Genomic DNA, 23122 nt, shown 5'->3' with positions numbered 1-23122 from the left:
CTTCTGTGAATTTCTTTTCCTGAAAGCTGAAGAAACAGTCCTGATGATTTCCTATGCTTGCCCTGGGATCAGAACACAGCATAGATATCAGATCTTCAGGAAGTGCCCAACCTAATATCAGACCATGGCTGCAACTTCATGTCAAATAATAGTGACTACATCTGGGGCTTGTGATTACCTTGTGATGTAAGCCAGCCACAGGTATAGGTTACCCATTATCTCGTTGTAGAAAGTGCATACATCAACAGAATCTGCCTAACCAGGTCCTGGGAGGGAGCAAGGGCTGAGAATAAAACTTGGCCATCACTGCAAGTCCTCCCATTTCTGCCTTCATCCCCTGTGGCACCGCCCAGTGGAGGCCCCTTCTCCAGGCACTTCATATCAGGCTGTCATCCCAGGTCTCAAGATCCTCTTCTAATCTCTAACCAGCTTCAAGACGTCCTCTTGCTGTTCCTGGTCCCTTTCAAAAATGTCTCTAGCCCAGGAATTCGCAAACTTCTTGGACTAAGGGCCTCTCTACAACTAAAAAATTGAGGACCCAAAAGAGCTTCTGTTCATATGGTTTACATGTCTTATTACTTGTCATATGAGAAGTTAAAACAAAGGAATTATTAAAAATCTATTAATGCATAAAACACATAAACACACATTACATATTAATATAATTAACATTTGTTGTAAAAAGTGATTATATTTTCCAATACAAAAACTTTTATATTATTTTACTTTTTATTATTTTTTTAAATCCTCACCCGAGGACATGCTTTTATTGAATTTAGGGAGAGAGAGAAAGGGAAAGGGAGAGACACTTCCATCAGTTGCCTCCCACATGTGCCCTGACTGGGGAATCGAACACGCAACCTTTCGGTGTATGGGATGACGCTCCTACCACTTGAGCCATACCAGCCAGGGCAAAAATACAAAAACTTTTTTAAAAATATAAATATATTGATTTCAGAGAAGAAGGAAGAGGGGGAGAGAGAGAGAAACATCAATGATGAAAGAGAATCATTGATGGGCTGCCTCATACACACCCCCAACTAGGGATTGAGCCCACAACATGGGCATATGCCCTGACCAGGAATCGAACTGTGACCTTATGGTTCATAGGTTGGTGCTCAACCACTGACCCACACCGGCCTGGCAAAAATACAAAAATTTTTAGTGAGGAGAGCGCCATCAATACTTTTACAAATTTCTTTAAAGGCAGACAACTCACTAGAAGACAGACTGGATTCTCGTATCTGTTTTTTTCATTCAATCTTATTGCAACACCACATATCATGTAGTATCTGGAAACTCTACAGTACTCCAGGAAAGAATGAGTGAAAAAGGCAAATGACAGCTCAGTGTTATTATGAAAATCATTTTGATCCTTATGGACACTCTGAAATGATTTGGGGGACCTCCCATGATTCCCTAGAGCAGCCTTGGGAACCACTATTCTAACTTACCATAACAAGTAAAATCTTAGTGGGGCTAGTTATTTATTTCTGGACTGTTTTAAAAAAAAAGTTAAGGCAGTTTTAAAAACAGATACAGATTATCCTCAAAAGCATTATGCTAAATTAGATAAGACACAAAAAGACTATGTACTGTACAACTCCATTTATCTAAAATTCTAGAAAAGGCAAAACTATATGGACAGAAAAACAGAACAGTGGTTGCCAGGGGCTGGGTATGGAGGGTGGAGGTTGCAAGGGGCACAGGGAACTTTTGAAGTGATGTAATATTTTTTATCTTGATTATGGTTACACAATAGTATACAATGGTAAATTTTTCTATCCTATATAATAAAAGTGTAATATGCAAATTGACCAAACAGCTGAACAGTGGAACGACCATCAGGACAACCAACGGGACGACCAACAGGACAACCATCCAGGACCACGCTATGACACCCACTAGCGCCAGGCCAGCTAAGGCGGGTGCGATGTGATTGGTCGGGGGCCTGGCCATCGCTCCATGATTGCCCCACAGAGAGATTGGCAGCAAAGGAGGCCTAGGCCACCGGCCAGCAGGGCGATCAATCAGGGGGCTTCACAATCACCCCAAAGAGGGAGGCCCAGGTCACCAACCGGCAGGCTGCAGTGGGTGGGTGGGGCCTCCCTCTGTGAGGGAAGCCTAGGTCTCGGTGGCGGCTGGGGGGAAGCTGGTGCTGACAGCCAGGGGAAGGAAGGTCTACTCTTGCACGAAATTCATGCATCAGGCCTCTAGTATGTAAATAATGCCTTAATAAAGCTGATGACAAGTATGCACATCTGATAATGTCATTCAATCATTCATCTGGTTTATTCAAGTCATTATTGAGCACCTAGCACTCTCAGGCAGTGGACAATAAGGGCAGAAAAGGAGGAAGTGTGCATCTATGTTGTGCTCTCAACTCAGTGGAGCAGACATAAGGGCTTTCAGAGAGACAACTGGTTTTACTCAGAGCTATCAAGTGTATTGGGACTCACCAGGAAACCTGAAGCCCAGGATGGGAGATGAGGACAAAGCAGGAATGGCAGTTAGTGGTTAGTAATTTTAGATAAAACCAAAAGTAAATATTACACTAAGAAATTCACAGAACAAGAGAAAACTATTTAGTTTTGAAAACTCCATAGATCTTATATTAGAAATTTTATATTATTATTTTTATCTGAAAGTTCTATACTTGTAAATAAATTCTGTAAGAATCCCATAACTAAAATCAAGGTTTCTGTAATTTAGAAACATAGCCAGCACAGGGTTCTCCCCAGAACCTTACTCTCTCCTGGATTACTTTTAGAGGTGCACTTGGGTAGTTCTTTTGGGTATGTTTCTTTCTGTCTCATCCTGGGAGTTTCTTCTTATATAGGACATCAGTTTCTAATGTTATGTCTTTATATGAATACTAGGGGCCCGGTGCACGAAATTCGTGCACTGGGGGGGGGGGGGGGAGTGTCCCTCAGCCCAGCCTGCCCCCTCTCACATACTGGGAGCCCTCAGGCGTTGACCCTCATCACCCTCCGATCGCCTGATCGGCCCCTTGCCCAGGCCTGACGCCTCCGCCAGAGGTGTCAGGCTTGGACAGGGGACCCCCATCTCCCCCCGACCACTGGCTCTGGCCCCCGCCCAGGCCTGAGGCCTCTGGCCCAGGAATCATCCCTGGGCAGGGGACCCCCATCTCCCTCTGATCGCTTGCTCCACCCCCCGCCCAAGCCTGACGCCTCTGACCCAGGCTTCAGGCCTGGGCAAGGGGACCATCATATCCCCCCAATCCCAGGCTCCGCCCCCCACCCAGGCCTGATGCCTCAGCCAGAGGAGTTGACCCTCATCACCCTCCGATCACCAATCACCGGATCGGCCCCTTGACCAGGCCTGAGGCCTCCGGCAGAGGTGTCAAGCCTGGGCAGGGGACCCCAAGCTCCCCGCGGTTGCAGGCTCCGCCCCTGCCCAGGCCTAACGCCTCTGGCCTAGGCGTCTGGCCGGGGCAGCGGGGACCTGCAGTGGCAGCGGGGGGCGCCGCAATCGTGGGCTTCGCTTTAGGCCCAGGCAAGGGACCCCTAGCTCCTGGGACTGCCAGCTTCGACCGTGCCCAGCTCCCATCGCTGGCTCCACCCCTACTTCCTGCTATCACTGGCCAGGGCGGAAAAGGCGCCTGATTCTCCGATCATGGCTGGGGGGCAGGGCAAAGGCGGCCCCAGGGCCGCCTTTGCCCTGCCCCCCAGCTCTTAGCTCCCCCCTGGGTTTCCGATCACTGTCAGTGGCAGGGGGCTTCTTCCTGCTTTCCCTTTCGCCTCCCTGCATTGTGCCTACATATGCAAATTAGCCACCATCTTGTTGGCAGTTAACTGCCAATCTTAGTTGGCAGTTAATTTGCATATAGCCCTGATTAGCCAATGAAAAAGGTATCGCCGTACGCCAATTACCATTTTTCTCTTTTATTAGTGTAGATTTAATAATGAAATACACAATTATTTAATAGCTGAGAGTATATGTTCCCACAATAAAATTTAATTTCTCTAAATTCCTTTTTATTTTTTTTACTTTTATTGATTTCAGAGAAGAAGGGAGAGGGAGAGATAGAAACATCAATGATGAGAGAGAATCACTGATCAGCTGCCTTCTACACGCCCCCTACTGGGGATCGAGCCCACAACCCAGGCATGTACCCTGGACCGGAATCAAACCTGGGACCTTTGGTCTGCAGGCCAATGCTCTATCCACTGAGCCAAACCAGCTAGGACTCTAGATTCTTTTTTAATCAGTACTATATGATCAGAAGTAAATCTTGTCCACAAGTCTGAAAATCTTTTTAAAAAGCACACAGAGAAAAATTTTTTTACAAGTCTGTATTACACTTGCATAATCAGCAAGATAAAAATATTTTCATGTTGCCCTGGCAGGTGTGGCTCAGTTGGTTGGTTGTCATCTGGTGCACCAAAGGTTGCTGATTCAATTCCTGGTCAGGGCACATGCCTGGGTTGCAGGCTTGACCCCCAGTGAGGGGCGTGTAGGAGGTAGCCAATTGATGTTGTGCTCTCACATTGATGTTTCTCTCTCCCTTTCTTTCCCTCTCTAAAAAAGAGCCTAAGCGACTGGAAGACCAGGCGACCGGATGACTGACTGGTAGCTACGATGCACACTGACCACCAGGGGGCAGAAGCTCAAGGTTCAGCTGACAGACAGGCGCCAGACGCTGGGCTCAGGCTGGTGAGAGCAGCTGCGGTAGCGAGAGCCTCTCCCAAGGACACTCTCCCTGTGTGCCCAAGCGGCTGCAGTGGCAGGTGCAGCGGGCCGGATGAGCGGGAGTGGTGCGGCACCCAGCCCGGGCTCAGGCTCCTCCCCAGCCGCCTGCCGCTTCCCGCACTACTTCGTGCTATGTGAGATCAACGCGTGCTGTGCGAGATCGAGGTGGACAGTCGGCTGGAGCCTGACAAGCTGGTGGGTAAGACCAGGCTGCCATGGCGCGGGGAGGTCCACTGATCCCCACAGGCCAGGACAAGGGACCCCCCCACCAGTGCACAAATCTGTGCACCAGGCCTCTAGTGAACTATAAAAAAGTCTTTCTTTTTTTTTCATGTTTAAAAAAAGTCAGATGTAAGAAATACAAAAATTGATTAACAAATCCAAGAGTGGTTTCAAGAAAAAACAAGAAACAAATTAAGTTTAGGGCTAGAAAAACAACATACAAAATTAGGGATGAGAAAGGTGTGGACCCTGAGAAAGAAGATACTTACTAAAAAGGGCTCCTGGTGGATTAACTGGGCTTAAATTTAAAAAAGAACAAACAAACAAACCACAGGCTAGCAGCTATTTGTAAACAGGGGTCTCTCATGCAACAGTATTTTAGGGCGAAGCCTGCACTAAGCTAGCTGCCTGCCTCTTGCAATGTTTCTGCCATCTGAGTCAACCCTAAGAGGAGCTCCTGGAATCCTTTTAACCAACAGTACTGGGGCTTCCTAGTCCAACTGAAGGTGTGCAGCTGTCTCCCCATCAATATCTTCACCGACCAATCAGAGCAGCTCCATTCTGACCAATCTGGATAGTGCCTTTTGGATTAATCAAACAGAGGATGTAGAGTCCTCATGTGCATGAGGACAGACTAATCAGGGACCAGAGGCAAGGACATCTGTCCATATAAGCCAAATCCCCTCAGGTTCAAGGAGCACACACTTTCCCTTTACACCATAACTGCAGATTGCTTTTCCCCAGGCTAGAGCAGGTTGGAGCACAGACCAGTGAAGACTAGACCAGAGCAGAGCTGCCTGGCTGAAGAAGGGCCTAGTCGCAGGCCACCTCCTCACAGCCATGCTATTTTCTTGAGGCAGAAAATCGCATTTGGAAGTAAACAAACACCACAGTCAGAGTTTGGCCCAAAAGGCTGTTCCTATTTGCAGTGCCAGTTCACAGCTGGGAGGCTGGGGGGGGGGGGGGGGCGCACATTAGGAGATCAAACACAGGGGTGCATGCTGTCCAGAAAGCAGGAGAGCAGGTAGGAGATCTGGGGAGAGCATGGGGCAGGAAGAACTAGGAAGGAGGCTGTAGCACCTATAGCAGGGGTGGGCAAACTTTCTGACTCGAGGGCCACAATGGGTTCTTAAACTGGACCGGAGGGCCGGAACAAAAGCATGGATGGAGTGTTTGTGTGAACTAATATAAATTCAAAGTAAACATCATTACATAAAAGGGTACGGTCTTTTTTTTTTAGTTTTATTCATTTCAAACGGGCCGGATCTGGCCCGCGGGCCGTAGTTTGCCCACGGCTGACCTATAGGCTCACAATGCCCAAAGTAGGAGGATCCCCCAACTGACTTCAGCTCTGGCACCAGAATACATCCTTCCACTGAAGTTCATTCACATTTATGGTTCAGAGTGTGTTTAAGCATTCTGGCTTTTCAGCATCAACTGGTAGGCCTCATGCCTTCTAGGCTAATATCTATATATATATATATATATATATAGATAGATAGATAGATAGATAGATAGATAGATAGATATAGATATAGATATAGATATATAGATATAGATATAGATATATAGGTATATCTATCTATCTATATATATATATCATGCTAAACATGAAAAACTGAGGCTTATGTACATGACATATTGTCCACGTGGAACTGAATGAACACAGAGGAGGACACTCTTGGGTCACAGCATTCACAAAGACACACAGGATCCCGCGTGGCCTGGGGTACATGGCAACACCACAGAAATCGAGCAGCCAAACTACTGAATCCACAAAATCTGCAAGACAGGACTGTATTTTAGAAGGGGAAAAAAATGAAATTGTCTGGTCTGTTCAGCTTTTGCCCATCCCTTCCATCTTCTTCGAATACCAGTGTTCAGACCCCCTTTGGCAGTTCAAAGTTAGAAACCTGCCCCAATCAAAAGTTCCCATTTCCTCATCTGACTTTACTTTCTCTTTCATATCTCTCCTTTTCTTCTCCTGTGCCTTCTAAAGAGATACTTCAAACTGTGCCTACAAACATAATTAAACTGCCTTGAACAAAGAGGACATTTTTTCCCCTAAGAAGTATGAGCTGTCAAAGACTCTGTATATGAAACTGGAAAAAAAATGGCTGGACAGTCCCAAAATAAATTCCCTCAAATAAATGCCATCACATTCCTGCTAAGCTACAGCCAGATCTTCTGGATATGATACTGAACCAACTGGTATTATCGAGTGAACATGTTTTCTATCCTGTCCATTTGCAGACTGAAAAACACTTAATGCAGGATATCAAGACTAGCAGAGATTCACTTTCATTTTCTGCTATTGCCTACCAAAAAAACAAACAAACAAAAAAACCTAACAGGTAAAAAACAAGTAAGATTTTAAACCACAGATCCCTATCCCCAATTTTAAGGGCAATACAGAAAAAAAGAATGAGGATGATGAGCTTGAACGGAGTTGTCATTTCGTTTTTATTTTTACCATTTCCTGGTAAAAGAGCGTAATATTTTATTTGGATGAATTTAAAAGGTATATTTTTACAAAGATCTTTCATTGACTTTCACCAAATAAAAGTTGTCATTTATAGTTTAAAGAGCCTATCTTCCTTTTCCCCACTTTGAGCTGTGAAACTAGGGCAATAATATGAACCACTGATTGACAGATAAAAAGGGTCCCCTTTCCTGAGAGAACAGAAGCTAAAATAGGAAGTCCAACATATAATTTTTAGTAAGGAGAAGTTTGGTGAAGGAGCTTGTTTATATAAATGTAGTTCCTGCACTTGAAGTTGAAAAAGAAAAGCATACCTTAAGTGTGTAATCTACAACCTTCCAGTCAAACGGCATCTCAAAACTGAAAGGGGAAAACGATACCCAAGGTCAGGCCACCACACTAGCTCCTGCTGGTTGTCTCTGAAACAGCTATGGTTTCACTTTCCACTTTCCATCGGGCCCTATGTGGGGCAGCTGGCACCAGCCCTCAGACTCCCCCTAAATCGGCACATATCAATAAACACTCAGTGAGTCTTTCCAGACAGTGGCTTTCTCATGACCCGATTAGGCACCCAGCGTTTAAAACTGTTGGGAACCGCCACCTTCACTTTCCTAAGGGCGTAATCTCAGCCAGTGCATCCCTTGCTGCCGGGGACATGCCCACCGCTCCAGCATCAGGACCAGAGCCCTTCATGCGCCAACTCTGCCTGCATGACCCCCTCCTCCATGAGAATTCCTCAGGTGTGCCACAGAGGAGGGACACACTCTCTGGAAAAGGGCTGGAGTTACAGGAAAACTGGTGAGAATAAGGAGCAGGACTTGCTGAGTAGGGAAGTGCAGAACTGGTGCCTGCTTCCCCTCTGATTTCCAATTTGATAGCGATTTGCTTTTCATCTTACTGTTTCTGGGGTAGATGATTCCTCTGTGAGGGGAGGGACCAAGGCCCCAATCTGGTAATATGCCCCCCCTCAGGCACTTGGGGCCCCAGTGTGCTGCACTTCCTCTAGAGTGAGCACAAGGTGAGGGAAGTGTGCAGCACAGGTCTCTCAACCTGGCTCCCCCGTGAGAGCAAGGAGCTGCGATGACCAGATCCCTGGGCAAACCAACTCTGTTTCTTCTGTAAGAATCTACCTCAAAGGCCATTGTGCAGAATAAATGAGCAACGAAGTGAAATGCTTAGCACAGAGTCTCACACATGGAGCAGGCAACATTAAGCTGAACTGAAAGGGCCTCCACCAGGGCTGGGAAAGAGGCAAACACATCCTGGCTTTGTCCAGGCCTCACTGACACTGGCCCCTTTTTCATGGCAAAACCATCCAGCTGAGCTCTACTTTCTTGCTCTGGTATCTTGTATTACAATCACTCTTTAACTACATTAGTGCTTAAAAGCAGTTTGATGCTTCAGAAATGACTCCAGTAATGCCACGTGCAACATCAAAAGAGAAGCTAAGCTGTAAGCAGGCACAGGGCTGCCAGCCTCCTCAGGGGAGTCAGCCCAGCCCTGGCAGCTCACTTCTCCTGCAGCCCTCAGTTCTGAAAACAATAATACCTATAGCCAAGTTAAAGGACCTTTCTGAAGAAGTTCTGCTTGAGTGGTTTCTGCCAGAGGTTCCCAGAGCATGCCCTAAGCCCAGTACTGCTCCTCTGTCATCTGCTACAAAAGGCTACCCGTTAGTTCCGCAGAATTACATGGCAGTCGCCAGAGCCACTCACCAGTTATCTCTGGTTTTCTTTGGGCCTATGATAGAATAACACGTTTCCTCCCCCTTCCCCTGTAAAGTTAGAGGTGGGCCAAGTCACTCACTTTGCTAAGGAAACAGAAGAGCAGGGAGCAGAGCTGTGTCACTTCTGGGTGGATGTTTCAGGAGTAACCACTGCTGATGAGATGAGGTCCCTGCTGGCCTGGCTTCCCAAGTAACCACAATGAGCAGAGCCCATGCAGGGCATGTTGTGGGAGCAAGAAACACAACAATGAGCAGGGGTTCTGCAGCATGACCTACTCCATCCTGACCTGCACTCACTTCTTTACCTGAACGGAGGGTCCTCAGGTAAGATGAACAATGTTAAGACCTAAAAGGACTGGGCTGCAAGTCACTATGTCCAGCGATCAACTTGGCTTCTTCATTTGGAGTTTCATAGGCAACTCAAAAGTAACTTGTCCAAAATCAAATCCTTTATCCAGATTCCCTTTCAACATCAAGAAGTTTTTCACGCCCTGACCGGTTTGGCTCAGTGGATAGAGCACCGGCCTGCGGACTGAAGGGTCCCGGGTTCGATTCCGGTCAAGGGCATGTACCTTGGTTGCGGGCGCATCCCCAGTGGGGGGTGTGCAGGAGGCAGCTGATCGATGTTTCTCTCTCATCGATGTTTCTAACTCTCTATCCCTTTCCCTTCCTCTCTGTAAAAAATCAATAAAATATATTTTTTTTAAAAAGTTTTTCACATTTTCCCTACCCTAAGCAGATTCCCATGGATCACTCCTGATACCCTCTTCTTGCCCTTATCTCCACTTCTAATCCACATGACGTCTCCAAAATACATTTCAAATCCATCTTGTGGGGAGTCGGCATGGCCATGGCATACTCAGCCCCAGGGCACCTTATGTGCCATGCCAGCTCAGCCTGGTTCAGTGACCCTGAGTGGGGGGGTGAAAGGATTGAGAAAAGACAGACAAGAGAATGAAAGCTGGGTCTCGGTGGGACGCTGCTCCCTGATGAGGAGACAGCGCCCACAAGCCGTGTCTTTATTTTATAGCGGATGCCACGAGGCAAAGTAGGGGCGTGATCACGTTGTTTACAGCATTCTCGTGAGTTTCAACCTCACTCAACTACATGCACCCGAACTCTAGCACAAGGCACGTGGGGCTACGTGTTCGGACCATAGGCTCAAGCTTACAACCACAGCCGTTGGCCGTGATTGTGCTGGGAGGGCCCTGCCCTCCAGCTGGGACTTGCACATGGCAATGAGAGGACCCTGTCCTTTCATTAGTCCGAGGCTTGAACCTGGCCAAAACACCGTAACCGCTCCCCACACATCTACCTCTAGTCACCTCAACTGCTGCCTCTCTGGTCCAGGCCAGCGACGTTGTTTTGCCCAGACACAATGGCAGTCTCAAATCTTTTTGATTATATATTTGATCAGTAACATTTGAGCATGTCCACAATATATTAAATGATATATATGTACTAGTATAATTGTCTCTATGTGTATGTTGGTTCATTTCTAAATATGAATATAATTAGAAGTCCCAATATTTCCTTCCTATACCTCAGTGACCATTTTTCATATACCCCCCAGGGTCAACCCACCCCACTTTGAAGACCACCACTACCTGGGCCTTATGAAAGACCTACTGAACCTCAAAGACCTCAATACCCATCCACTTGAGAATCTCCAGGCCCTGGGGTTCCTTGTACTGAGAATGGAGCTCGAAAGCCTATCCTGTTGAACCCCACCGGCCAGGTAAAAAGGATAGACCACATGTCCCAGCATCATGCCATTCAGCCCTATGGGTTAAGCCAACCTGAGATTGTACTGAAATGTCTCTAAATCATTCCCCTTCCATTTTAATTTGAACAAAACAAAAACTCACAATGAGGCAAAACTAAGAATTTATCTTCATATCTACAGAACTATTTTGAGATATTTCCTGTCCCCAAAGCATGTGGCATTAGTTAAGATGACATGGAGAAATACAAATTAAACAATGAAGTTCCATCTTTACCTATATTATTGGCAAAAAATAAAAATACTGACAAAATGATGTGAGTGAACACTCTCCTGCTGCCAGTGAGACCTGCTCTCTGATGACCAAGCAATTTCACTCTGAAGGACTGACCGCACAAATGCAATCATCCCAGTATGAGAGGAAGGCCCTGCAAAGATGCCCTCTCGGCAACATGTTCTGTGACAGGAAAATGGAATATATTTGCAATATTCACTAGGGCTTACTTTTCATAGCTTTATGTCCTGCCTGATAACAGATAAATGCAGAACGTTTTGCATGTTGCAAAAAGGATTAAAAAGAAAATAAAAACCATCTCAAATTACATGACTGTAAACAAGCCACTGTGAGTTAATGTACTAGTGTAGTATGTGTTTGTTTATAAACAGAGAAGCATATTGGATCTATCTTATAAAATTGGGTTCTGTGGTAGAGATGGCTAGCAGACTACCAAGTTTATTCTCGACCTTCCTGAGGAATAAGCTGGTGATGGAAGTGGCTGCCCATTTGGGTCTACATTTCCAGTCCAAGCAGGGAGTGAATGGGGCCATGTGAGTCAGGAGATATGTGTCTGGTCATAGGTACTGGTTTGATAAAGAAGCTAGTGTCATCCTAACTACTATGAAATTATATTCTGTCTACATGCTCTTTTTTGCTTTTAGCCTACCAATAACTTTTTAAATGTTCTATGTTTACATAGCTTAAAAATAAAACAATAATCTCACTGCCAATTTGGTTCCAAGTGCCCTTGTCCCCTTCTTGCCCAGATAACCATTTTTAATAACTATTTACGTATTCTTCCAGTGTTTCCTTATGCAAACACATGTACATGTATTAAGTACAAAATACATGTACAAAGGTGGCATACTGCCCTAACTGGTTTGGCTCAGTGGATAGAGCGTCGGCCTGTGGACTGAAGGGTCCCAGGTTCGATTTCAGTCAAGGGCATGTACCTTGGTTGTGGGAAGCAGCTGATCGATGTTTCTCTCTCATCCGATGTTTCTAACTCTCTATCCCTCTCCCTTCCTCTCTGTAAAAAAATCAATAAAATATATATATATATATATATTTTTTTTAAAGGTGGCATACTACATGTTGTAAACTGTTTTACACCTTGATTTTCCTCTCTCAACAATATATCCAGGCAATTTCTCCATTTTAATTCCATTGCCTTTTTCCAGCATAGTATTTCTTTGTATTGATACATCACAGGTTTATTAAAGCAGTCTATCGCTGGACACTCAGGTAACTGTTTCCAGCAATCAGTGTCACCATGAATCATTCTGTCCATATATAATTTTTCTCTATGCAAGCACACAGAGGATAGTCCTACAATAGACACTGTTGTGTCGAAAAATCACTCTTTCAAACCCCTGGCTCCCTGAAAGCCTCACTAACAAAGCAGTGGTTGTTAAAGATGCCGCAACATGGCAAAAGATGTCTGCCCATCTGATAGGCAAGAAATGGCATTGTGGAATAATTTTAATAAGATTTCTCTAATTATGAGTAAGTGTGGCTGAGCCCTTTCACATAATGAAAAGTTATGGTATTTTTTTTCTGAATTATGCATGTCCTTTGCACATTTCTCATTGAGTTTTGTTCTCTTTCCTTTCTTTTTTTAAATATTTATTTTTATTGATTTCAGAGAGGAAGGAGAGGGAGAGAGAGATAGAAACATCAATGATGAAAAAGAATCACTGATCAGCTGTCTCCTGGATGCTCCACACTGGGGATCGAGCCTGCAACCCAGGCATATGCCTTGACCAGGAATCGAACTGTGACCTCCTGGTTCACAGGTTGACGTTCAACCACTGAGCCATGCCAGCCAGCCTCTTTTTCCTTTCAATTCCTAAAAGTTCTTTATCGAATACAGAAAGTAGCTCCTTACCTATGAATTGCAATTATTTTCTTTTGTCGTTATGTCATGCAGATGGTTTTCATATTTATGAAATAAAAAACATCCTCAGGTGAGGATTACCAAAAAAAAAACCCAAAAAACCCTTTTAATATACTTTAGAAAGATAAAAACAAAAAATAAATAAATAAAAAATAAATATAATTTAGAAGTTCTTGTTAGAAAGGCCTCTTCCATCACAAGACTATAAAGTATTTCACTCATGTTTCTTCTAGTACTTTTTTTTTGTACTGTCTCATTGACTTGTTACTCAAAGTTATTGCCAAACTGCCTGGACTGAGCAATGAAGTATGAACCCCTCTCTATTCACCACTCTTCTCTCTTCAGAGGGCTCCTGGGATACCTGTATGCCACATTTTCATTGAACTTCAGAATCAGCTTATTAGAAACCAAGAGAAAAAGTTGGGCATTTGTGTCTGGAATCTTGTTAAATGAATAATCTAACTTAGGGAGATAAGGCAGTTTATGATGGTGAGCCTTCCTATTCAACTACGGTTTCCTTATATTTGTTCAAGTCTATTTTTGTGCCCTTTGGTAAGTTTTCATTTTACTCTCACAGAATTTGAATATTTCTTTCTAAGTACCCTTATAAGCATTATTTTTTTGTTATTTTCTGGGGTCTTCTCTTCCATTATATCCCACAACCAATTGTTGTTTGTATATATAGAAGCACACTACTATATATACATAGCACACTACTTTGCTATTGCTCTAATAGGGAGTGCATCCACACAATGGATGGATGACATGCAGTTGTTAAGAACAAAGAATGCATGTCTATATGCATGTCTATGTAGTGACATGGCTGGGGGTGGAAGGACTTACAGTCTTCCAGGAGAAAGAACTTCACGTCGGTGATGGGGGAAGTGTGGGGCAGAGAATTCACCACAAATGTTTCAGCATATTAAAAAATGCTACATATATTTCTTTTTTTTTCTTTTTTCTTTTCCCCCCCCCCATATATTTCTTTTATATAACAAAAAGATTTCAAAAATTGAAGGCTGTATTAGCATAAACAGGCTACCAGGGGTGGGCAAACTTTTTGACTCAAGGGCCACAATGGGTTCTTAAACTGGACCGGAGGGCCGGAACAAAAGCATGGATGGAGTGTTTGTGTGAACTAATATAAATTCAAAGTAAACATCATTACATAAAAGGGTACGGTCTTTTTTTTCAATAGTTTTATTCATTTCAAACGGGCCAGATCCGGCCCGCGGGCCGTAGTTTGCCCACGGCTGGGCTACACCATGCTACAGTAACAAATCCCCATCAAATCCAGTGGTATACTTTATTTCTTGATCTGGCTATGTGTTCAGCACAGGTTAGCAGGGGATTCTCCTAATCCTATTCACTCAGGAACCTGTCAAGAAGCACCATCACTTTGTGATTTTGCCATCTCCATAAATGGCTTTAGGAAAGAAGGTAAAGAGAACCACAAACCTGCTATGAAATGCTTCTATCTAGAGAGTTACATGTCACTTCCTTCAAATCATGAGACCATGTCTCATTTAAATTGGGCAAGGTCCTGAACTAGAAATTCGGTGAGCTGTAATGATATGGTCACGGGGTCAAACAGCTATATGTGCATGCACAGCGCTTACAAAATGGATAAAACGGGACATTTCACAACTTCACACTAGAAAAACTTACTCTTTAAAAGAAGCCCAAGTAAATTTTTTACAAAGGACTATTTTTAGATGTAAGTGAACCTGCCCTCCCCGCTTTAATTTTCCTATCTGGGAAGTCTAAGCTGCTGGGTTATTTTTTTTTAAACCAACGCATACCGGCATTGCAGAAATCCCTACTTAAATTGATTACAGTAGACCTGGACATGTATACCCTTCAATGTGCCTGGTCCCTCCTGTTGATGACTTGAGGTCCCCATGATTCACAATGACAACATCAGAAAGCCAGAGGGGAACAAGGCTGGCTTCACATGAAGCTTCCCCAAGGCATCTGCAGCAGGTGTGTAGACCTTGCAAGCCACTCCAACGCTCTGACAAGGTGGAAGGTACCAGCCAACAAGGCGGGCCCAGAGTCGGCCACCAACCCCAAGGGAAGGCTCTGCGGCAGGCTTGTGATCTCAGAAGCACCCCCTCAGCATTACACTGTGTTCACTACAGCGGTCAGAGAAGGAATGTGACATCCTGGTTAACTCACTGATTTCCCTCAAGTGACACTTGACCAACATTTTTAACCTAGTATTTCCCTCTTTTAACAGTCAGGATGTGTAAGAGAGACAGTCCTAACAGAGTTGGAAAAGTGCAGTAGTTACAGCACAGACCTTGAACCATGCCCAGCTGTCTTGGATGACTGTGTGACCTATCTGTGGCTTGGTTTCCTTATCTGTGAAATGAGGATAACAGTGCCTAACCCATGAGGTAGTTGGAAGCATTTAATAATACATATAAAGTGATTAAGAGAATGGTATCTGTATAAAGTATTCAATGTTATTTTTAATTCTGCCTGTGTTAACTTCTACTGACTCTTCCCTTTCCTTCTCTTCATTTCTTTTTGATTGTTTTGCCTCTACCACCCTCCTTCACTTTGCTTCCCTCCCATCATCAGTAAACACCAACTTGCCAGAAGCTATTTTTGAAAGACTGAGGAGTCCAGGATACAAGAGATACTAGGCCAAATAGGAGACTATTGCTTTAAAAGCACAGCAAATATAGACTTCCTATTCTTCAGGGACTGAGAGCTAGAGTGGTAGCCTTGGCTCCCACAGCCAAAGGTCCCCTTGGGTGATACAGGCATTTAAGTGCGGTGGTAAACCTGTACCACGCCAATGCACCTAAGTGGCAGCCGGTATCACATTTCACTGTGACCAGCTCCCATAAACCCATTACAACCTGAGTCAGCAGCAGGCTCAAATGCATAGAAATGTCTGACTTTTAAAAGCCAAGTACTCCGTTATAAAATACTTAGCAATCATCTTGACTGTTTCATCTTTAACCTAGTCATCTGTCTCCAGAGATGGTTCCTCCCAGCCTACTCCTACTCTCCTCCCTTCCCCATCAAAAGAACTGGTCCCTACATTTTTGTATTTCATGGACTAAATTTTCCACCAAATGGGGACTGACATACTGTTGCCAAGTTTTTATTTTACCAAGTAACAATTTCAAAAACAAGCTAATCTAATGAAAATATTGTAACACTAAACAATGTTTCATAATTCAAACATATAAATTTACTTTTATGAGGGATTCTCTACACTGTCTTTATATTTTATTTCCCTCCCAGATAATAAAAATTTAGTCCAAAAGTGCCAGTATTTGGCACTCTCACTCCTCTGGAATAATAATGTAGTCTTTCTTCCTCTCTCCTCACTTGTTCTTTAGGTCCTATTTTCTATCCACTACGGTGCCCAAGAAGGACCTGGCTTCAGAACAAAGCAGGCTCTGGAAGCCCCCAGATCCAACTTAGGGCTCCCAGTCCTGTACTCCCCCTTTCATATGAATAGTACTGATTACAAGCTAAAAGATAAACTTCTGGCATCATCCCTCAAAGGGGTCTGGGGTAATGACATCTTTTTAGCATCTTATATGAGGTTTTGTTCTTCCTGATCCAGGACAGCACAGGTCCTGGGTTTTCGGTGAGTAAGAGTTAAGTGCACAAATGGTAAGAAGGTACACACTGAAGAAAAGCAATACCGTACACTGCTTTTCTATTTTATCAGAAGTACAATTATGAAAATTGACTTTTATTTTCTTTACCCCTAATAAGTCCATCTCAATAAAGAGACAAATTGTGGTATATACATATTCAGCCTTGAAAAGGGAAGGAAATTCTGAAATATTGTACAACTTGGATGAACCTTGAAGACATGCTAAGTGAAATAAGCCATACTTATTTCAAATATTCTATGATTCCACTTATATAGGTACCTAGAGTATTTAAATTCATAGAGACAGAAAGTGTAACAGTGATTATCAGCAGCTGGAAGTGGGGGTAGGGAGTTAGTGTTGAATAAGTAAAGAGTTTTAGTTTGGAAAGATGAAAAAGTTCTAAAGATGGGTAGTTGCAATGACTGCATAACTTGTGAATATGCTTATGCCACTAAATTGTACACTTAAAAAATATTAAGATGGTGCCCTGGCCAGGTGGCTCAGTTGGTTGGAGATTCGCCCTGTACACCAATCTACCACCAGGTTAGACTCCTGGTTAGGGCATATACCTAGATGGTGAGTTTGATCCCCAGTCAGGGCATGTACAGATGGCGGGTGTGATCCCTAGTCAGGGCATGTACAGGAGACAACAGATCAATGTTTCTCTCTCGCACTGACATATCTTGCTCTCTCTCTCCCTTCCTTCTCTCCCTAAAATCAATAAACATATCAATGGGTCAGGATTAAAAAGATTAAAGTGGTAAATTTTGTTATGTATATTTTACCACAATAAAAATATTTTAAAAAGGTTATCTCATTTGGGAAATTATAGGTCCTTTTTCATTTAGTTCAATAAATAAACATTCTTTTGTGTAGCTCTAGAATTGTTTATGACACATTATCAATCTCTAAAATAACTAAGCACTCTTTAACAACTAGAACAAGAAACTACCTGCTCTTCAATGCTATTTTCATAGCAAAAAAAGTACCTGAGAAAGTTCTGAAACCTGTGGCAATACAAAGCAAAAATACAAGGACTTAACATATATTAACAATATACACAACTTAATAATCTCTCTCCAAAAACAAGTATAAAAACTGGGAAAACAAGTAAACATGTAAAATAGGTGTCTCCTACTAACTTCTTTTAAATTAACAGAAAAAGCAGATGAGGTAAGTAAATTGGGGGGAGGGGAAACCTGATATACCACTTTATACTTGAATAATGCTGACAAATCTTAATACAATTCTGTGGAGTAGGCAGAACAGATAACACACCCCTTTATACAGATAAGGAAGCTAAACTCATAGCTATTAAGTAAGTTGCTCAAGGAAATGCCTCAGCTGGGGATGAGGTCAAGTCCTGGGCCTCTAAGTCTGGCCCATTCTTACCATTCCACCAAGTTTTCACTGGGAATGAATGAATAAAATATTGCCAGAAATTGAGAAAAAAATTGGGAGAATAAAAGTTGGGGAATATATTTTTTTCCAAAATGTTCATGTAAAAGCTCTATATTTTAAACAGCTTTATTTAGGTATAATTGACATAAACTGCACATATTTAAAGTGTATAATTTTTTAAGTTTTAACATTTGTGAAAGCATCTAGTTATGTAGACATTGATATGTAAACATTTGTGAAACCCTCAAGACAGTGGACATCATCCATCATTTCAAAAGCTCCCTTTGCCCGTTTTAATTCCTCCCTCTTGCCCCTCTCTGGTCCCCATTCCCCACCCCAAGCAACCACAGATCTACTTTCTGTCACTACAGATTAGATTGAATTTGCCAGTTTTTATAAATGGAATTTCTTTTGTCTGGCTTCTCTTAGTCAGCATTTATTTTGCGATTCATTTCCTCATTCATTGTTGCCTGTATCAATAGTTCATCTTTTTAAAAAAAAAATGTTATTTTTTAGAGCAGTTTTAGTTTCACAGCAAAACTGAGCATTAGGTACAGAGACTTATCATTAACTCTGCCCCCGACACATGCACAACCTCCCCCACTATCAATATGCCACATGAGAGTGGTACATTTGGGTTGTCTCCAGTTTTTGCCTATTATAGATAAAACCTGCTATTACCATTTTCTATTTTGACTTCTGATTTGATTTTTACTATATGCTTTTTTTCCCTGCTTACTTTGGGTTTAATTTGCTCTTTTTTTCTAGTCTCTTAAGATGAAGCTGAAGTCAGTGACTGAAGACGTTTCTACCTTCCCACTATAGGCATTTAGTGCTATAATTTCCCTAACGATGCTATAGTAGGGCATACACATCTTTATTTTCATTAAGTTCGAACCACTTTCTGATTTCCTCTTTGATTTCTTCCTTGACCCATGGCTTATTCAGAAGTGTGTTATTCAGTTCTCATATGCTTTGGGAATGTTTTATTATTGACTTGTAATTTAATTCCTTATGGCAAGAGAACAGACTTCGCATGACTTAAATTATTTTAAGTTATTGAGATTTGTTTTATGGCTTAGAATATAGTCTATCTGGTAAATATTCTGTATGCACTTGAGGAGAATGTGTACCTTCTGTTTTGGGGGGAACTGTCAATCAAGGTAAGTTGGCAGATGGTGCTGATCAAGTCCTCACTGATTTTTCTGCCTCCTACTTCTATCAGTTATTGAAATTTCTAGCCTCCAAAATTGTGAAAACATTAATTTCTCTTGTTTCAGCCACTCAGTCTGTGTTACTTTGTTATAACAGCCCAAACAAACTAATAAATCTTAAACTGGATGTCAAACCTTGCTGAATTTTACTTTGTTGGGTACTGGATAGTTTCATATGCCTGTAATCTTGTTTCAGGATGTAGTTAAGTTACTTGGAAACAGTTTGATTCTTCTGCGTCTTGTTAGGTGGGTCCAGATTTGATAGGATGGTACAGAGCAGTAATCAGTCTAGTGCCCATTACTGAAGCACGATGTTCCTAAGCGATCTACCCAATTTCCTGGGAACTACTGTCTTGCTATAGAGAAATGGAACTATTCTATCTAAACCTTCTTTGAAGTTCTTGCCCCAGCCTCAGATAGTTCTTACCCGCATGTGCTGAGCACTGCTCTACTGAATGCCCAAGATGGCTCCTCTGCAAATGACTCTGTGCCCCTTTCTCCTCATTGGTCCTCTCTCCTATAAACCATAGGCACATAGGTCTCCCCAGACTCTCAGCCCCTTACTCACAACTCAGGGACTGCACCAGGCACCACATCAGTATCTCCGTTTCTGGGCTGCAGCAGAGAAACTCTCTCTTGGCAGTAAGCTGGGGTCATCTCAGGAGTCACCTTATTTGTTTGTCACGAGATTACTGTCTCTCATTATTGGTGCCCAGTGTTAAACTTCTGTGTCATGCATTTTGTTTGTCTTTTGTTGTTGCTGTTGTGATTACTTGAAGGTAAATTCAGGCCCTGTTACTCCATCTTGGCTGCAAGTGGAAGTTCTGTATTTCTTTTAAAATGTGTCTATCTCACCCTAGCTGGTTTGGCTCAGTGGATAGAGCGTCGGCCTGCGGACTGAAGGGTCCCAGGTTCTATTCTGGCCAAAGGCACATGCCAGGGTTGTGGGCTTGATCCCCAGTAGGGGATGTGCAGGAGGCAGCCAATCAATGATTCTCTCTCATCATTGATGTTTCTATCTCTCTCTCCCTCTCCCTTCCTCTCTGAAATAAATAAAACTAAATTTAAAAAAATAAATAAAATGTGTCTATCTCTGGTTTTCATCAATTCCTCCATAACTGTAACCAGTAATGTTATTAAGAAAGAGTATGTTGGGAGAAAACTAAGATGGCGGCATAGATAAACACCGGGAAATTGCTGCCTCCTACAACAATTGAAAAATCTTCTAGGAACACAAAACGGACATCATCCAGAACTACAGGAAGGCTGGCTGAGTGTAAATTCTACAACTAGAAGGAAAGAAAAGCACACTGAGAGCCAGAGGAGCTGCGGAAGTAAAGTGCAGAGGTACAGGGGCTCGCGCGCGCGTGGAAAGGGGCTGGCACCTGAGGACGCGGCTGTCTTTTTGAATCCGGAGGGAGTCACAAGCTCCCGACGGCTTTCCCTCAGAGGTGCTTGCAGCGTTACCAGGACACTGAGACGCGCGCGACTCCTTAGGGCAGGGCTAAGGATCCGCCATAGCTGCTTGCTCCGCCCTTTGATTCCTTGAGACCCCGCCCCACCCAGGCTGCGGCAGAGACTTTTGCATATGAATGCCCCGGCCCTTTGCAACCTGATAATTACCTAACTGCAGCCAGGCCAGACAGACCCAGAACTTCCAAAGGAGGCCCAAGGCCCCACAGCGGCTTGCATTGCTTCACAGCTGAGCCTCATAAGGGCACCTCCAAACTCCAAAAAAGGAAGGGGAATCTGCAGTTCTCTTCGTAGCTCCTGCTATGTAACCTCAGGCAGAGACTAAATTAGCACCTCCTTAGATCCAAAAGCCACTGTACCCAGTGGTCAGAGGGGGACCATCCAGATCACAACTCCTCAGATCCATACGGGACACACTCAGGGTGCAGACTCAGTGAGCACCAAAGCCCCACTGAAGCAAGTCTTGCCCCAGAAGGGTGTCTCCAGCACAGAAGTTCTCCCACTGCCGACACAGCTGATTCTCACTGCCAATTGGCCTGGAGGTCAATTCTTCCCAGTGATCCTACAACAACCAAGGCATAACTACAACAAGACTGTGCACAAAGCCCACAAGGGGGTGCACCAAGAGTGTCCACCTCAGGTAACTGGGAAGGCTGAGACACTGGGCCCTACAGGACACCTAGCACACAAAGCCACTCTATCAACACAGGGAAGCAGCCAAAATGCGGAGACAAAGAAACAGGTCACAAATGGCAGAAATGGAGGAAAGCAAACGACTGGATATAGAGTTCAAGGCCACGTTTATAAGGTTTTTCAAGAATTTTATGGAAACCGCCGATAAATTTAGTGAGTCCCTCAATAAGTATAGTGAGACCCTGGAGGACATGAAAAAGGACCAACTAGAAATTAAGCATACACTGACTGAAATAAAGAATAATTTACAAAAAAAAAAAAAAAAAGAATAATTTACAGAGATCCAACAGCAGACAAGAGGATCCCAAGAATCAAGTCAAAGATTTGAAATACAAAGAAACAAAAAATACCCAACCGAAAAAGAAAAAAGAAAAGAGATTCCAAAAATATGAAGACGTATAAGGAGCCTCTGGGACAACTTCAAGCGTACCAACATCAGAATTATAGGGGTACCAGAAGAAGAGAAGGCAAGATATTGAAAACCTATTTGAAGAAATAATGACAGAAAACTTCCCCTACCTGGTGAAAGAAATAGACTTACAAGTCCAGGAAGCGCAGAGAACCCCAAACAAAAGGAATCCAAAGAGGACCACACCAAGACACACCATAATTAAAATGCCAAGAGCAAAAGATAAAGAGAGAATCTTAAAAGCAGCAAGAGAAAGACAGTCAGTTACCTACAAGGGAGTACCCATACGACTGTCAGCTGATTTCTCAACAGAAACCATGCAGGCCAGAAGAGAGTGGCAAGAAATATTCAAAGTGATGAATAGCAAGAACCTGCAACCAAGATTACTTTATCCAGCAAAGCTATCATTCAGAATAGAAGGTCAGATAAAGAGAATCACGGATAAGAAAAAGCTAAAGGAGTTCATCACCACCAAACCAGCATTATATGAAATGCTGAAAGGTATTCTTTAAGAAGAGGAAGAAGAAAAAGGAACTCTTACCATTTGCTACAGCATGGATGGAACTGGAGAGTGGATAAATACCACATGATCTCACTCATTTGTAGAATATAATGAACAACATAAACTGATGAACAAGGACTGATCCAGAGACGGAGAGGCATTGATTGGACTGTCGGGCCTTGGAGGGAAGGTAGGGGAGGGTGGGGGGAAGGGGGAAAGATCAACCAAAGGACTTACATGCAAGCATATAGGCCTAACCAATGGACACGGACAACGGGGGGGGGGGGGGGGGGGGTTAGGGTATGAGGGGGGGGAGGGTAGAGGGTAACGTGGGGACAAGGACACATATGTAATATCTTAATCAATAAAAAATATATTAAAAAAAAAGAAAGAGTATGTTTTATTTCATTATAGATATATTCCATGATGTATTATATGATAATATACTTACATTTTATAATATATGTCCTATTATATCACATATATTCCATTATATTCTTTCAGAAGGAACAAAAGAGTAAAGTCAAGATTCATTCCCCAACTAAAATTTGGATTAAATTCTTCTCAAGTTATAGGTGGAAACTGATAGACAAAGTTCAACATTTTATTTGACCAGTCAATATTGGGAGCAACTTCACTCAACAAAATTGAAAACTTTAAGCCCTTAATAATATATACAAGAGCAGCCCATAAATGTCTCTGTTCCCAGAGGAAAGAAACAAAAAAAAAATCATGGAATGTTTGCATAATTGAGTAACTGGTAGGTA

The 23122-nt window shown here is 43.1% G+C and overlaps 1 protein-coding gene across 1 annotated transcript in view; it reads right to left on the bottom strand.

Annotated features, from left to right (window-relative positions):
- Nucleotides 1-23122, bottom strand: part of ABHD12 (abhydrolase domain containing 12, lysophospholipase) — a 63773-nt gene that overhangs the window by 27789 nt on the left and 12862 nt on the right. The window lies entirely within an intron of this gene.

The sequence above is a fragment of the Myotis nattereri genome (assembly GCF_964212035.1).
Source record: "Myotis nattereri genome assembly, chromosome: 8".
NCBI classification, from domain to species: domain Eukaryota; kingdom Metazoa; phylum Chordata; class Mammalia; order Chiroptera; family Vespertilionidae; genus Myotis; species Myotis nattereri.
The sequence above is the reverse complement of the archived record's forward strand: the minus strand, read 5'-3'. Positions and strand labels throughout refer to the sequence as shown.